Source organism: Semicossyphus pulcher, unplaced genomic scaffold (genome assembly GCF_022749685.1).
Source record: "Semicossyphus pulcher isolate SPU_LCO1_2020_fin unplaced genomic scaffold, fSemPul1.0.p SCAF_25, whole genome shotgun sequence".
NCBI classification, from domain to species: Eukaryota; Metazoa; Chordata; class Actinopteri; order Labriformes; family Labridae; genus Semicossyphus; species Semicossyphus pulcher.
This window is the reverse complement of record NW_027211699.1, coordinates 825,648-841,832: the sequence shown is the minus strand read 5'-3', so window position 1 is coordinate 841,832 and position 16,185 is coordinate 825,648. Positions and strand designations below refer to the sequence as shown.

The following is a 16,185-nucleotide window of genomic DNA, read 5'->3' as shown; positions in this document are numbered from 1 at the left end:
ACATAACTGCACCTATTATTTTCTTCTCCTCCATGTTATTAAACCAGTCATCAACCATTTGGGTCAATGCAGTGGCAGTTGAATATTTTCTTCTGTATGCATGTTGGAAGTTAGTGATTAAATTATTACTGAAAAAGTAAGACTGAATCTGTTCATAAACAATTTATTCCATTATCTTACCAAGAATTGGAAGTAGACTTGTTGGTCGACTATTGGATTCAGATAACTGCATTTTTGCATTTTTCGGTATTGGTATTACTTTAGATATTTTCCAAGCATGCAGACATACATTTTCATTGAAACATTGATTAATAATATGTGCAATCATAGGAGCAATTATTGAGGCTATGGGCTTAAGCAGCCTGCAATCAAGATTGTCAGCCCCAGGTGGTTTATTTTTACAAGTCATCAAAAGTAGTTCAACTTTAGCGACACTCACTTTCTTAAATTCAAAGTTACATGTTTTACCTTTCATGACCTTATCTATTAATATATATGACAGATCTGCATGCTTAGGCTGTATAGCACCTTTTAATTAGTCTACTTTGGTTATGAAATAACTATTTAGGCGATTAGCTATGTCTATTGGTTTGGTGAAAAATTCACCTCCACTTTCCATATAAGATGGGGTAGATTTTGAGTTTCCTCTTAATAATTTGTTCAAAGTGTTCCATAACTGCTTACTATTATTTTTAACTTCCTGTAATCTATTTTCATAATACATTTTCTTTTTATTCTTATTTAATTTAGTGACAAAATTTCTTAGTTTGCAGTATATTTGCCAATCCGATTTAAAATTAGATGAAATTGCTGTTAGTTTAGCTTGATTTCTTTCTGCCATAAGTTCCTTTAATTCTTTATCCAACCATGGGCAGTTACGGTGAACTTTTTTATTGGTGCATGATAGTCTACAATTTTCATTCAAATTTGATCAAAAACTTGAAATGCCTCCTCAGGATCCTTTTGTATTAATACCTTTGACCAATCAGCATTATTCACCTCATCCTCATAGCTGGACTGATTAAAAGTCCTAAATGATCTTTTCATTATTACTTTTGGACCAGACTTAGGGACTTTTGTTTTCCTTACAATAGCAATAGGATTATGGTCACTACAGCCTATTGGCTCAGATATAGAGTTTGAGCAGAACTGGTCTATTTATAAAAATGTGGTCAATACAGGTAGCTACTTGGGTACCATCACCTCTTAAACAAATCCTTGTTGGTTTATTAATTACCTGTGATGGCCCACAAGCTGCAGCTGCACTTATTAGTTTCATTTTCATTGGACAGAGAGAGGAATTCCAGTCAATATTAAGATCACCCAAAAAGTATATTTCACAAAGTGTATCTAAATACCAAGTATTAGCACTAGGAAGTCTGTAACAACATCCTATTAATATTGGCTTAAGATGTTTCAAACTAACTTGTAGCCATAGTACTTCTATATCAGAATACATTAAATCAGGCAGAACTTTAACAGGTATGTGATTTGGAATATAAAGGGCAACCCCTCCGCCATGTGCATAAATAATATATCCGTGTATTGTGAGGGATGTATCCTCAAATGTAGAATCCAAATGCGTTTAAGATACTGCTAATATGTGTAAATTGTTTGATAAAAGTAATTCAGTTACTTAATTTAAATTATTCCTGATACTACATATATTTATATGGGCAATTTTAAGACCTCTTAGGCAGTTTGTATGACATTAAAGTTTAAGGTCTCTTTATCCATTTTGATATATTCAGTGCTCTCAACTATTCCAGGCGAGCCAACTGGCGTCTCCTTCCCTGGTTTTTAGGCATCGGATTAATTCCAGATTCGTTTCCACTTAATTAATGCTTTAAAGTAAAACTCCCGAAAGGTCCATACGATCTACGACCAGCTTAGTTTAAGTAATAAATAATTATTTTAGGAGCTCAGCGTCCCACACATTCACGTGCTCAGTCACTCACTCCCTACAACCGGACATGACGTAATAAAGTTAATTTGTATGTCACATACCAAAACCAGCTTTACTGAGTGCTTTACACAAACACGTGTAACATGATGTTAAAATACACGGTAATGCAAGAACAAACATGAAGACATGAGGAAAAGAGAAAGAATTACAAAATAAAGGATTCTACTGTGGCGTACATACAGTGTTGTAGATATGTTGGTAAAAAAATTATGTTTGAAAACATTTTAAAGTATTGTTAGTTTTGGCACCAATTAACTATAATGTAAGAAATAACTTGGAATATTTGGAGATATACCAGACATACTGTGTCAAAGGTTTGCTTCCATCTAGTGGTTGACGCTGGTATGAGGAATCTAAATATCACTCGAGGATACAAAAATATTTATGTCCAAAAGGGGTCAAATATTGGTTAATTAAGATTATTTGTGTCACATTGCTGTCATATATTTAACAGTAAAAAATCTTCTATATATATATACATATCTCAAATTAATTAAAAAACGACTCTTGAACAGTTTCTTTCCCAAAGCCATACAATCTCTGAACAAACACACACAGTGACTCTGCAACCCGCATTAAAAACTTAAAACTTTATGACATTTTATTCATTAATTAATTACATTTATTTATTAATTAATAATTATTAATAATATAATCAATCTGTGCAATATATGTAATATTCTTGTGCAATAGGGTCTGGCAATTTACATCAGCGAACTTTACCTGCCTTGTTTTATTGTCTTCTTGTCTTATGGATTTATGACTGGTGTGTGTCGTGGTATAGGAATGATTGTGTGTATGTATTTTTAAGCACCGCTTTTAGGGTCACTCGCAATTAGTTGTATTCTGTATATAATGACAAAAAAGGCTTCATATCTTATTTTTGAGAGTAGGTTTACAAAAACCAGATTTTTGTCCCATACATACATCACTCTTATTGTTAATAAAGAGCTCTTACATGATTTACACTGAATTAAAAACTGCAAAACTAGTTTCTGCTAGTGCTGTGAGGACACACGAGAGAAACAGAGGGAGCGACAGAGGATAGAAGATGGGTTTTCTTACCTCAAAGACAAGATTGAAGAAGAAAGATTCTGAGCAGAAAAAGATCGGTTTTAATGTCAGCTGACCGGGACAGAGAAGAAAGTAAGAGGTGCAGAGAAGACAAGAGGACTTGCCTGAAGAGAGCCAAAAGATTAACAGAGATGGAGAGAGAGATAGAGAGAGAGAGAGAGAGAGAGAGAGAGAGAGTGGGAGTGGACAGACCGAGATGTATAAGGGAGACGAAACAAAAAAACAAATACAGAGAGGGTTGACAAAGAGCAGATAGCCGGTGAGTGTTCAGCAAAGACAGAGAAAAAGGGAGACAGAAACTGAGGGGGTCTAGTGTGAGGTCAGTCTGAGGTGAGATGAGGGGACAGCTCTTGAAGTCACTCTTCCCTCTGTTGCTCACTGTACTGTGTTTGGGGAGCCTGCTGACGACTCTCACCTGGTACATGTTTGACAGCAAGTAAGTGTGGAACTACATACACACAGACACACACACACACACACACACACACACACACGTTTACAATCTCTACGTTCGAGTTGGGCAATTTTAATTTTATGGCAGATTTATGGAAGACAAAAGTTGCAGGAGATCTAGATTTTGGGGTTTTGTCCACTTCTTTCTCATTTTTAAGATGGCCTTGGAAGATGCGTTAGTTTTCCTTTTTTTCTGCTCCAGGTATGTGTAATTATATCTCATAGGGCACCACAATACTAAGCTTTGTTAAAGACTGAAGATACGAGCATAAAAAATAGAAATTTAATTTGGAGAACAACACTTTTTCATTTTAAAAGAACACGTTTTAAAAGGTTTATACTCACTTTTATGTGTTAATGTGCCATGGTATCGGCATAAGTCAAAGTATCACAATGTCTTTTGCAGTCAGTTATAAGTCACACAGTCATTGAAACAGTCTGATACAGCATACACACTGGCACACAACCTATAGTGCTAATAAATGTCATAAGTTAGATAGCAAAGGTCTCTGCTGGTGAGTTTGTACACTGGTTGTTTATTCACAGTTTATGAAGCTGAAACTAAGTGCTGTTCTGCCCCCCGTCAGTGTGACTTCACTGACAGGTGTAATTAAACAACTGTACGGATGTTTGTGCAAGATGGTGGTAGTGCAAATGTTTGACAGTATAGAATTAAAAACAGTGCAATGTAAACATACAGTATGTATTCGAGTGTGTGTTAATGTAGCGCATAAATCTGAATAAAAGACTTAACATGAATGTGATGTTAAGTGAGGATGAGAGTCCATGTCATGTCGGGGGATGGGCCACAATCTTACCTGCATGCCTCAGGGTCCTGGAAGTGTACAGGTCCTAGAGAGATGGCAGATTGCAGCCAATCACCCTCTCCGCAGAGCGGATAATATGCTGCAGCCTTCCCTTTACCTTGGCAGTGACAGCAGCGTACCAGACGGTGATGGAGCAGGTGAGGATGGACTCAATGATGGCGGTGTAGATGTGCACCATCATTGTCTTTGGCAAGTTAAACTTCTTCAGCTGCCACAAAAAGTACATCCTCTGCTGTCCCTTTTTAATGAGGGAGCCGATGTTGATGATGGTCCCCAGTAAGTGGAAAGACTCCACAGAGAAAAAAAGTGGAGTCACTGAGGGTGATGGGGCTGGGGGTGGTTGCGTTCCTCCTAAAATCTACAACCATCTCCACTATCTTTAGAGCATTAAGCTCTAAGTTGTTCTCACCACAACAGGTCACCAGATGGACCTGATCTCCAGATCTCCCACCTGTAGGCGGACTCATCCCCACCAGAGATAAGTCCAAAGAGGGTGGTGTCATCTGCAAACTTCAGGAACATTTGCAGTGAAACAAACAATACAAAACATTTTAAACAGGGCCTATTTTAACTTTTACATTCAGGGTCCTAGGACTTGGGGGTTATCTTTGTGTTGACTATCTTTGTGCATCTTTGTGAGGAGGGTCGGTCCACAAAGTTACTATTTATAGTAAATGTCTAAATACAGGGTCCCTAATTTTGTGCTGCTGCCCTGATTAGATTATCTGTCCCTTGTCTGGCTTCTGCATTTAACACATCTGTCCTGTTTTTTGTTTGTTACACAGCGATGTGGACCCTCACATACTGGCGCCGCAGAGGAAAAGACCCCCAAAGAAATATGACATCTGCAAAGGCTGCAAGTGAGTGCAAACACTGTCACTGCTTCTCCTTAAGTGACCTTTAGGTTCATGACTTTGTTAGATCAAGGCCTGTCAGCGCTTTACAGAGATTACTCACCTGGTTGTGTATTTGGATGTGTGTAAAAAAATAAAATAAAAACAATAGCTAAATTAGTTTGTGCAAATAAAATAATTGGAACTATTGCCGAACCACCGAACCTCTAACTGGTGTGCACATTTAAACACGGATCCAAGAGCCATTTAACCATTTATTGAGCACTGGCAGAAGGATGGAGGTACAGGTGAATGGTGGACGGACTGACAGATTGACACCAGCGCATTGCAGTGCATATTCAAATTAATATAACATGAATTGACTTACATTATTATGCATCTATTATAATAACAAGGAATCTATAGGTGTCTTCAGCATTTACACACGTTTAAAACAAAAAACAGGAGTGGCAGCTTTATTTGTATAAACGATAAGCTCCTCCTACATTCTCCACCCACTCCTGTCTGGAGGGAGCTATAGCCTTGACATTCTTCACAGCCGCCTCTTCAAATGTGTGAATCTGAAGCTTCTTTAGGTGACGGGATCTGTAGGTTCAAGGGTTACTAACTCTTCTACTAACTCTTCCATCCTTGCTTGGCATCACTTACACTTTTCCCACAGGCCGTAAACCACTCAGCAGTTGGGGTGTCCTGTGTTCCAGTTAGGGATGTAGGCCCTTGGAGTGCCCAACCAAGCTTAGTTGTCCCCTCTTTGAACCGAACGGCAGACTTGTTCAACGGGTGTGATGAGGTGAGGACTATCAGTGCCGATTAGGATCTGAGGCTGTATATTAGAAATGGCATCCAGAGGCACGTTGGGAAATAGCGACAGTGTTGCTGGAGCCTCTTGATAGTATAGGCCTGCGTTACCAGTGAGAGTTTATTGGATGTAAATGCCCCTTCTATTGGATATGTTCTTTTTGGTTTGATGCTGCAGCAATTTTTAGGGTGACTGACCGACGTTACATGGTCTTTGTCTCTTGCCTTATTGTTTGAAGTGTAAGTTTCTTGTCCGCCCCGTCAAGACCAAGACACTCGTCTGCTGAAGGCAGTAACATGTGCTCTAAGCCATCATCAAGGATTGCATAGGTCCCAGGTGTATAATGCTCACTACTCCGCTTGACTTTGACAACCCTAAGTAAGACTTTGGGAAACTTACTTTGAGGATTCATGTATAATACTGAATTTGCTTAACAGACGTTGCAGATATGATGTGCAAGCACGTTCTGCCGCCCCTTCTGGTCCTAGAGACTGTAACATACCCACCATGTATCTCATTCTAACTGCAAACTTATGGAAATTACCTGCATTACCAGGGGGAACTTTGGGAAAGATGGTTTGTATTTCTGCCAGGGCAAGGTGATGTAGCTGACCATATTGTGTCTCTAAAGCTGCTAGAGCCATGGTATAGGGCCACACCCAGCCCTTATATAACCTATAAGCACCTCTACCCTTCTCCACCAACTCCTGTCTTGAGGAAGCGATTGCCTTGAGATTTTTAACATGTTTTGCGTTACAGGGAGGCCATTGAGTAAGTAATGCAGCGTTACTCTAAAACCTGGGAGAAGCAGGAGGACAATTACTTAAAATTCAGGTAAATTTTTTTAAATTTATTTATAAATCTAGCCGTGATGCATGAATTCCCTGTCTCGACTAAGCGATTGTGCCAACCACATTGACTCTGACTGGCAAGGTCAGGCGACCTGGCCTACATGCACCCCTTATAACGACGCTTTCCCACTGGTCAAAAAACCCGCTAACACCCGGCTTTTTTGCTTAATGTGAAAGGTTACAATCGTCTCCAATGACTCTGCACTAGACCCGGGTAATTATCGCCTCAGCTCCGATCGGCATTGATGGGAACACAAAACCCAGGTCAACACACTAATCTCCTACCCTTCTCCGGCGCGATGCTATGCTCTGTCCGTAACTTCTGTGACTCCTCGTCACCTTAGCTACAAATTCCGCCTGTCTCCGTCTAAGAAGCCCTCGAACATCGTTCCAAATTTGTCGGAGCCGAGTTTGATAAATAGACTGAATGAGTAATAGATACAATAAAGACCTAACCACCGTAACATCTTCACTGTTTACTAACCCTGTTTCTGGCACGTTTGTGACATCAGATGGTGATGCAGCAGAAAAGAGACCGGCAGGAGTGTACTCCACTGGCAATGGGAACAGAGACAGTTTATAAGTGGGTCTTCTAAGGTCTAAAAAACCAGCAGCGACATGCTAAATTTAAATTGTAAAGGGGTATCTGTTTGCTGTACTGCCGAGGACATAGGCCCCAGCTACCCCAGGTAGTATTTACACCTGAACTAGGTAGAGCCATGGCCTGGCAGGGGTCAAAATGTCTTAAGACCCTCTGCACACCACATTTACCTGGATCCTTAAGGAGTACAGAAACATGTAAGTCTATGCTGCCCATGGGGGGGATCAGGAGTAACACCACTCCCTTTTTACCAGTCTTGTATTGCTTCAGCAAGCACGGACCTGGAAAAGGAGCCTGACATGTCCAAGAGGTAGGACCGTTTCAACAAAAAGGGCGCAGACCACAACGCTGCCATGCATATGTCCTCGACACACACTGCTTTAAAAAGGGTAATTGACACTGTTATGTGATGTGAGCACGAACCACTGTGGAGGGGTCTCTTTCACCTGCACATAGACATGGGAGAAGCACTCACAAAGCCATCCTGCCAGGCGTTTCTTGGAGAGGGCTTTTCTAGCTACACCATCCCAGAAACAGACGAAAAGCTGTGCATCTGATGGGGTCTGAGCTTCCAATATATGAACTGGGCAGAGCCATTGCAATTTCGCCTCCTTGGTCCTTGCATGGGGAGGAGGGCAAAAAGCATCCAGCTGTAGGACCCTTGACCTGAAGGAGCTCCTTAAGTTCTTGGGAAGGAAGGAGGGGTTTGGTCTGAAGGTGGCACCGCTACAGTCACCCCAAAATTAGCAAGAAGCTTAGGTGCACCGAGACAGCTGTTCTCTCTCTTTGCGGCCTCCAGGGGCTATGCAACCCCCCCTCCCACCATCATCTCCATGCACAATGCAACACCCCCCCAACCACCACTACCACCACCATCCCCATGGACAATACAACCCCCTCCCCCATACCATCTCCAAAGACTAGGTGAGCAGAGAGCTGAAGAGACTAGGTCACAGAAAAGCTGCTGGCCCAGACGAGGTGTGTCCAAGGATGCTCAAGGCCTGTTCTGCTGAACTGGGGGAGCCCCTTCAGTGTATGTTCGACCTAAGCTTGCTCTTGGGGAGTGTCCCAGTGTCGCATCCCTGTCCCCACAAAGAAACACCCTACTGAGCCAGTTGCATTTACATCACACATGATGGAGATCATGGAACTTCACCCGAAGGAACCATGACTACTCTTGCTCTCTTGGGTATTTTATGCTGTTCTTATATGAAATAAGCTTTTAATTTATAAGCTATACAAACTGCCAATCTAGTTAGCTCTTCTTCTTTTGTCAGTCCTAATGGACACTCCTGACGCTCTTGTACATGCTTTAACAAAGTCCCTACGTTTCCAAAGGTCTCAGCTGAGCAGCAAGTGTAATGGTTTTGACAAGGCCATCATTACCCAGGCTAACACTCCAGTGGGACATAAGATTGTGTACGATGGGGAGAAGAGGACCCTTGAGGTGACCCCAGAGATTTTCAGCACATTTGCAAAGGTATGTAGTGTGTCACTCATGAATATTACCTCAACATCTGCTGAGATTTTTTCACTGTTTTGCCATAACATAATGTGTCTGTTCTTACTACCATACTTATTTTTATTTATCAACTGCTGCACCAAGGGAGATGCAATCTTGCTGCATGATTTCCTCATTAACTCCATCTCCTCCATCTCGTCCAACACAACTGTCACGTCAGTTTTCCTACTGTGCGTAGTTGTAGGAAGGGTTTCTCATTAACAACCCGAATCCAGTGCAAGCAGCCTGTTGCCTTGCTGCAATCCAACTTGGTCCTAGAGGAGATGGTCTAAAACTCAGCAATGGGATTGACCAATCTCTTTTTGCAGCCAAGAGAAACTTCACAAGTCAGTGTTTACATCAGTCAATCCTAAATCGTCCAAAACTGAGTGTAGTGGACCAGATTGACCGCATACTTTCCTCGGCAAAGGATAGTCAGGCAGGGAGGAGACCTGCGGGGTTAGGGTTTGGTTTGCTCAGCATCAGGTTGGACTGGATTTTGACAGCTGCACATTTTGCTACATGCAGGGCTGGCAGTCACTGGCGACCTCAAGATTGCTGAAAATCTCCACTGACACACAGGAGTATACATCAGCAAGTTTCGCGTTTCATTTCAGTGTTACCAGCTTGTCAGAAGGATTTACAACTTTCAGAGGCAGCCAGCCGTCATCTCTCAGCAATGCCACTATTGTCCGTACTATGACTGATCTTGGCCATGTTCTCTAACTTGTAGGCTCCAGCATTAGTGTGCTTCCAGCTGACACCACGCTCTCTTGCTGCAGCTTGACCCAGACCAAGTGCTCAGTCATAGGCTCCAGTGTGACAGGCTTTCTTTATTGTCAGTGAAGTCCTCTGTCTCCTCGACCACCTCAGCCATCAAACTCAACAGCTGTTCTTGGGGACCATTTTCAGTGCAAGGTGTGAGGGAGCCAAAGTCCAGCAGACCCCTCTCCATCTTCAGGCGATGGGTCAGATACCTCAGTAGGTTGCTGCCAATGATGAGGTCGTCGCTCTGTCATAACCACACACCTCCACGTCCAGCTGGGCTGCAGGGTTTGTGCCCCTAGTTTTTCGTGGCTACGGTTCTGGGACACTCAACGTGTGATCAGATGCATAGTAGACAAAGCACAGGTGATTTGCCCTGCAGTGGTAATTAATAGTGTGTCCAACATCCCAACATTTTTTCACTGTTTTGCCATAACATAATGTGTCTATTCTTACTACCATACTTATTAATTTTATTTATAACCATGCTCTTTGAAAGGCGCTATGCCAAATAAAATTTTACTATCGAGAAGCCAACAGTTCAGTTGTTCAATGCTAACAGGTCTTTTTGACCATGTTCAACATCTTATTTTAGTGCTTTAGCACGGTATTATTTGCTAATTAGCATAAAACACAGAAAATATTATGAGCTGATGCTGATGTTAGGTGAAAAGTTTAGTGTGTAGTTTTTAAATTGTAAAGTTTTTACAATTCATCCTGAACCAAGTCTCATAGCAATCTATCTTCTCAGTAGTTGAGACATTTTGCTCAAAACCATGACTTTCAACTTCCTAGCAGATTTTAACAAGTTGGAATCCTGGTTCAGACGAAGGGGGCCTTTCTGTGTAGAATTTGCATGTTCTCCCCGTGCACGTGTGGGTACTCCGGCTTCCTCCCACAGTCCAAAGACGTGCTTGTTGGGTTAACTGGTGACTATAAATTGCCCTGATTGTGATTGTGAGGGTGAAAGGTTGTTCTTCTCTATGTGGCAACCCTGTGATTGACTGGCGATCAGTCCAGGGTGTACCTTGCCAGCTGTGATGGGCTCGAACTACCCAAGACCTTGAACATAATAAACTGTATCAATGATGAGGAGATGGACCTGGGAATGGTGAATAAAGGGACCAAATTTCACAGCACTTGTTTTTTAAAGTAATTTCACTAATTACTTGACAAGTATTCGGTCTTAATAACGCCCAACTCTTTCCACAACTTTCTCTTGAAAATTTTGGAAAGTGGAAGTGAGATATTTTATCGAATGTTCACTGTCAAGAAGTGATCATCACGCCACAGTTCAGATCTGAGTATCAAAATTAGTATCAAATTATGAGTTATCCAACCCCTGAAATTTACCAGGGGACATCCAGATTTGAACTTGGGACTTCTTGATCTGCAGTGAAATGCTCTGCCACTGATATGGTTACAACATGGATACAACGCCCGTGTCATGGGATATCTCCTCTAACTAACCAAACAACAGTATAAAAAATATATGCAATTATGGTGCACCCAAACCTAAAAGTACATTTGGTAAATCATTGAACCGCGGAGCTTCTTCCCTTTTAGTGTATTGACAAAGGTTATCTGTAGTTCACAGGTGCAAAATAGCAGCCAGAAACAGCTGCTACATATTTCTAATAATCAGGCACAGTGATCACTGTGCAAACCATATAACCATAAAGTCGTGCAAAGTTAACATCCTCTCTTTTAAAGGTACACACTACAGGGCTTTGATGTCAAGTGATGCGGAAACATTTGCAAATGAGATCCAGCACTAGATTTCACACAGGGAGGACATTATCATCAGAATAAGTGATTGTTTAGTAATACTTTTTCCATTGGTGGTGATTCCAGGAGCATCCTTTCTCACATAAAACATGGGACACGTGTGCTGTTGTTGGGAACGGAGGGATCCTGACTGACAGCGGCTGTGGAGAGATGATTGATTCAGCTCAGTTTGTCATCAGGTGAGAGAGGTGGTGAACTGAGAGACTGATAAACATGTTAACCAACAGAATTCGATTAATCTCTGGTTTTTACTCATTCAGGTGCAACCTACCCCCTGTGGAAAATGGATACGAGAGGCATGTGGGCGTTAAGACTGACCTTGTAACTGCAAACCCAACAATCCTCATAACTAAGTGAGTGACAGGATCAATCTGACAGCACTGTCACTTTAAATGTTATTTTGTTGCTGTTGTTGCTTCACATCTGCTGTTTATTTTCAGGTATGGGTCTCTGACGGGGCGTCGCCATCAGTTTGTGGAGAATCTGCGTATTTACGGCAACTCCCTGCTGCTCCTTCCAGCCTTCTCCTTTGGCTTCTGCACTCCTGTTTGCCTGCGGGCCGCTTACACCATGGAGGACTTTGGAAAGCCCATGCAGCCAGTGTTCTTCAACCCTGAGTACCTTAAGAGTCTGGCCGGCTTCTGGCGCGATGAAGGCCTGCGTGCAGTGCGTCTCAGCACCGGTATCATCATGGCTAGCCTGGCACTGGAGCTCTGCAGCAACGTGCATCTATACGGATTCTGGCCCTTCAGTAGTCACCCACACGGACTCTACACCCTTACAAACCACTACTACGATGACATAAAAGCTAAAAATAATTTCCATGCCATGCCGGCTGAGTTCGACCTATTGTTGCGGCTGCACAGTCAGGGAGTGCTAAAGCTTCACTTGGGAGATTGTCGCCCTAGAAAAAAGTAGACCCTGGGACAGCTTACAGAACAGTAGAAAAGTGCCTTTTTTAAAGCCAGTCTCTCATGAAGTCTTTTAATTTTTTTTTATATAAAAAAACTTCATGATTTAATAATATAATAATATATTTTATTTAATGAATGGACCCATATTTTTGGCTGATGACACAGATTACATGTGTCCAAGCAAAACAGATACCAAGACATCTACACTAAAACTAAAATGCAGTAAACCTTCGTCACTATAAGGGCCTGTGTACACTAATGGTGTTTTTTGTACTGGCGACGCCTATTTTGTATATAAAACCAAATCTGCCCACCGTATTCAGCGCTCAGAGTCATCAGCGCAAAAATGCCCTCGGCATCAGCTGTTTTTTGTCACTGCGTTTACAGCACTCTCATTTCAAAATACACTCCCTTTAGATTGTGTGCCCTGCCCTCATTGTGTTCACTTGTGTTGATTAGTCTCACCTGTCCCTGATTACCCTGTGCGTATTTAGTCTCTGTGTTCCTACCCTTCTGTGCCAGTTCATTGAGTCTATGTCCTTCCTCCTGTGAATACGTTCCTCGTGTTTCTAGGTTTCTTTTCTTTTTGTTTGTATTTCACTTGCTCTGCCTTTTTGGATTTTGCCTTTTGTTTTATTTAAGAAATTCATTAAGTCTGCACCTGGGTCCTTTCCCTTTTCTGTTTAACCTCAAATCGTGACAACAGGCAACATTAAAGCAAATCTTGTGGCTGAGCTGGTGTACTGGATTTCATTAGATTTTCCAGGTGTACCTAATGAAGTGGCCGGTGAGCGTAGTTTGACTTTTGAAACACAGCCGTGCTTGTCAATGTCACTTCTCCATCACCGACCAATCAATATCAAGAAGGGGTGGGACTTCAGATATTAACTTTGTCAACAACAATGGCAGAGGAGAAGCTTATCATTTTGTTTTCTTGAGGGTACAATTTCCAGGTCTAGAGCTGCTGCTAACGCCAGGACACGATTCCTTTTCATTGTTTTTATGTTTTCTTTTTAAAATTTCCTGTAATTAAAGCAAATATTAAGCATACAGAGCAATTTAAAACAGACTTAATGGTCACTACCAAGCAGGGAAGCAGAAGTGTCGTCAGACAACTTCGTAACCTAGTAACGCTGGGAAACGGTCTGAAATTGAGGTCGTGGGCGCTGCTAGTGCAAAATTAGCTGTTAGTGGACACAGGCCCTAAAACTAGGTGTATTTACTACCATACGTGTTCCAGCTGGAGTCTGAAAGGACTCATTTTGATTTGAATGGGAAATCCTTTGTGAGGCTTAGGTCTACAATGTAGTGCCTTATATAAATCAGTTACTAACTGACCACAGGAGCTTTTAAAACAAACTGAAAGTATTTTGAAGTTACTCAAATACCTCCTTTACATGAAGACTGTCTTGCTAAAACAGCAGCACGCTGAATGTTGTGGTTGAAAAGCTCATCAAACACTTATCACTTGTTGAGGAGAAATGTTTGATACTCACATTTTTCAAACATTGTTAAAAAAATCTGGTGCTGGTTGTGAAAGATGATTTCTGCACTCTGACACTGATGTCCCTGGAGCATCACCTACAAACCATCATGGCCGCCCTCTGTGGGCAAAGACGCCACAGAAAGAAACAGGAATAGCAACACTATTAAATAACGTTAGCTACGGTTATAGTTATGTTATAATGTGCCACCCATCCTCAAGTAACTGGACAGGAAATGGTACCAATTTAATTGACTCTGATCTAAGATGATATGATTGTGAATTGTGCACAAAGAGTGAAAATGATAACTTTTGGGTAACCTTCCTTTGTGTCTGCATCAAGTCTCGGGTGTAATATTTGCAACTGGGAGTATTGCCTTTCATGCTGACATTTGTAAAGTCTTGAAGGGCCGCTTTGCTGATTTTCAACCTCAGTCCTATCATGCTATTATGGTATTAAAAAAATGCAATTTCGCTCTGTGCCTTTGGAGGACGCTATCAGCTTCTCCAATGGACCCTGGAAAACCTCCGCCAGATGTTATTGCTTTTATCGATGACAGAGAACACCAGCTTTGACTGACAGTGGCTTTTTCCAGGGGTGAATTTCTCCTTTAACAGTGATTTTTATTGTCAGAAATTGTGAGCCAACTTTAGAAACATTTTTGTGATTTTATTTCTGTTTTGTAAACAACACAAAGAGGCGAGAGGGAAAATTAAATTGATGTGTGGGAAAAAATATTTATCAGATATGCTTTGTCAGGAATGATTTAGTGTCTTTGAGCCACAGCGGGACTTTTGCGGGATGAAAATTGTAGAAATTAGTCCCCTTATGTTTGACAATGAATACAGTCTTGAAATAACCTTGTTTAAGAATAAGTCCTCTTTGCCTACATGACTATACAGGATTCAATGAAAGTCCTCTTATTCTCTGCCTCCTTGCGTTTTAATGCACCTGACTGTCTGTGCCACAGGTAGTTATGTCTGAGGATTATAATAAATTTACCAACGGGAGCGGGCAGTTATGGTCAGAAATCCAACGGGAGCAGGAGCGGGAGCAGGATTGTCCTTCGCAGGGCTCTGGCAGTTTGTACTTGGTGTTAGTTTTTTGAATGGAACAATGTTTGATTCACTGATTTATTAGCAAAGACTTTTTCCAGCCCCTTTATGAGCATTCTTCTATTGATTTGCTACATCTCACAAAACATTGTCGACCTGATGTAAGCCGTGTGCTGGTGTAGTGTATTGCATGAATCCAAAGTAATTTTTCTATTCATCATTTGCACTTTTTCCAATACAGTTGTGATACACACAGATCAGCCATAACAATATGACCATGCACCTGCCTAACATTGTGTAGGTCCTTTTACCAAAACAGCCCTGACCAATCGAGGCATTGACTAGACCACTAGACCTCTGAAATTGTGCTGAGGTATCTGGCACCAAGACGTTAGCAGCAGATCATGTAAATCCTGTAAGTTGCGAGGTGGTGCCTCCATGGAACAGACTGGTTTATCCAGCACATTCCACAGATGCCCGATTAGATTGAGAATTTGGAGGCCAAGTCAACACCTTGAACTCGTTGTCGTGTTCGTCAAACCATTTCTAAACCATTATTGCAGTGTTGTGGGGCGTTTCCATGAAGGGGTGTACTTGGTCTGCAACAATGTTTATATGTGTTACGTGTCAAAGTAACATCCACATGAATGGCAGGACCAAAGGTTTCCCAGCAGCATGGTTCAAAGCATCACACTTCCTCTACCGGCTTGCCTTCTTCCTATGGTGCACACCTTTCTATCAGAACCATTATTAACTTTTTCAGCAATTTGAGCTACAGTAGCTCTTCTGTTGAAGCGGACCACGCGGTCCAACCACTGTTCCCCTCGTGCATCAATGAGCCTTGGCCACCCATAACCATGGCTGGTTTTCCTTCCTTGGACCACTTTTGCTAGGTCCTGACCACTGCAGACGGGAACACCCTAAAAGAGCTGCAATTTTGGAGATGCTCTGATCCAGCCATCTAACTATCCCAATCTGTTCACTGACAAACTCGCTCGTATCCTTGCTTGCCCACTTTTCCTGCTATCAACACATCAACTTTGAGGACAAAACTGTTCGCTTGATACCTAACATATCACAGCCACTGACAGGTGCCATTGTAATGAGATAATCAATGTTATTCAGTCGACCCGTCTGTGCTCATGTTGTTATGGCTTATCAATGTAAATATTATTTACATTACTTCATCTCTCTTGCGTGTCCTGCTGTAGGGCATCCGAGTGACTGTTATTCACCTGATAGGACTGTAGAGA

At 41.7% G+C, this 16,185-nt stretch overlaps 1 pseudogene; it reads left to right on the top strand.

Annotated features, from left to right (window-relative positions):
• Positions 1-3,375: 3,375 nt before the first annotated feature.
• On the top strand, positions 3,376-12,397 carry LOC138604298 (alpha-2,8-sialyltransferase 8F-like; annotated as a pseudogene).
• Positions 12,398-16,185: the final 3,788 nt, after the last annotated feature.